The 1526-nt window shown below is 59.0% G+C and overlaps 1 protein-coding gene and 1 long non-coding RNA gene across 4 annotated transcripts in view; one reads left to right on the forward strand and one right to left on the reverse strand.

Moving 5' to 3' along the window:
- Positions 1 to 1526, forward strand: part of BCL6 (B cell CLL/lymphoma 6) — an 18849-nt gene continuing 17323 nt past the window's right edge. For 2 of the 3 annotated variants that reach the window (XM_006022414.3, XM_006022415.3), the window contains exon 1: positions 1 to 91. The gene's annotated coding sequence lies outside the window, so the exon portion shown is untranslated. Of the gene's footprint in view, positions 92 to 146; positions 1252 to 1526 lie in introns of those variants that run through there. The other variant, XM_025202673.1, reaches the window with a different exon arrangement.
- The window catches only part of LOC112550093, a 5563-nt gene continuing 4811 nt past the window's right edge, over positions 775 to 1526 (reverse strand). The window contains exon 2 of the long non-coding RNA XR_003093759.1: positions 775 to 1501. This is a non-coding gene — a long non-coding RNA (uncharacterized LOC112550093). The remainder of the gene's footprint in view (positions 1502 to 1526) is intronic.

The following is a 1526-nucleotide window of genomic DNA, read 5'->3' on the forward strand; positions in this document are numbered from 1 at the left end:
CAAATTCCGAGAATTGAGCTGTGTTGATTCTTAGAACTGGGGTTCTTAGAAGTGGTGATGCAAGGAGTTTCTAGGAAAGCCCGGAGACCAGGTGATTGCCTTGCCGCTTCTATTGCCGCCGCTGCCGCTGCTCCCGATTTTACCCTTTAATTCTTGCTTTTGCTCCGAGGGTGCCAATGGCCTTGGCTCCGAGACGCCGCTCCCCTCCCCGACTCTATATATATCGCTCCCCCTCTCCCGGGGCAGGTGCTCCCAGCTCCCAGTGCCTCCTCCCGCTTCCCAGGCAGGGGCGCGATGGAGCCGCCGCGTCCCACCGGGCTGGAGCGGCTCTGGGGCAGGGCAGGGGGTGCTTTTGGGCCATGGCTTTTGCTCCCGTCGCTGCCGGCTGCGCTGTCCTCCAGGACTGGGGGGCTCTTCACGGGGAGCTGGTGGCGTGGCTTTTGCACCCCTGGGGGCTTTGAGGGGGGGGCTTTTTGGAGCCGTGTCTGGCTCCTTTTTTATTATTATTGTTTGGCACGGCGTGTGCACCATCTCCGCCTGCTGCGCTGCCTTCCTCCGGGGGCTTTTAGGGCGCATCTTTTTGGACCCATGTCTGGCTCCTCTTTTTTATTTAGCATAGCTTTTGCACCCGTCTCCGCCTGCTGCCCTGTCCTCCTCCGGGGGGGGGTTAGCGGGGATCTTTTTGGACCCATTTCTACCTGCTGGGTTGTCCTCCTCCTGGGGGATGGTTTTTAGGGGGGGCTTCTGGACCCATTTTTGGTTCCCCCTCTTTTATTTTTCTTTTTTTAGGGGGGGGGTTGGCGTGGCTTTTGCACCCATCTCTGCTTGCTGCGCTGTCCTTCTCCTGGGGCTTGATGGGGGGATCTTTTTGGAGCCATTTCTGGCTGCTGCGCTGTCCTTCTCCTGGGGTTTTATGGGGGGGATCTTTGGGCATGGCTCTTGTGCCCATTTCTGGTTCCTTTTAATTTAGGGTTTGGGGGTTTCTTTTGGCATGGCTCTTGCACCGCTGTCTTGTGCCTGCTGCTGCCCTTGCTCCTCTCCTCTGTGTCCCTCCCTTCCCGGAGCTGCCTGCCCCTTGGCTCAGCTGTGCGCTTCCCAGGGCTGGCGCTGCTCCGCCGCCCCCCGCTTACATGAAGTGACAACGGGCAGGAGCCGAGATTTGCCAGCGGCGACGTTTCCCCCGAGCCCACCCGAGAGCTTTGCAGCGGGTCCCGGCGGCAGGGGTGGAGGGCGGCTGGCGGGGGTGTTTGTGTGCGTGTCAAAGACGATTTTTTTTTCTCCCCGTTGCCCTTGCCTTTTGGAAACGTCTGCGCCCTGCTGGGGCTGGGGAGAGGGGGGGAGGCAGGGGCTTTGCACCTGCCTGGATGTCAGGGAATGGGGCTGGAGCCCGGTGTTTGGGGCGGCGAGGCGTGCGGTAGTGTCCTCCATCTGCGTGACTCGGGCTCGTCTCCCAATGGCTGGATTGTGTCTGTGTTGGGTTTTTTCTTTCTTTCTTTTTTTTCTTTTAAAAAAAAAAAAAAAAAAAC

The sequence above is a fragment of the Alligator sinensis genome, unplaced genomic scaffold (assembly GCF_000455745.1).
Source record: "Alligator sinensis unplaced genomic scaffold, ASM45574v1 scaffold301_1, whole genome shotgun sequence".
Classification (NCBI taxonomy): domain Eukaryota; kingdom Metazoa; phylum Chordata; order Crocodylia; family Alligatoridae; genus Alligator; species Alligator sinensis.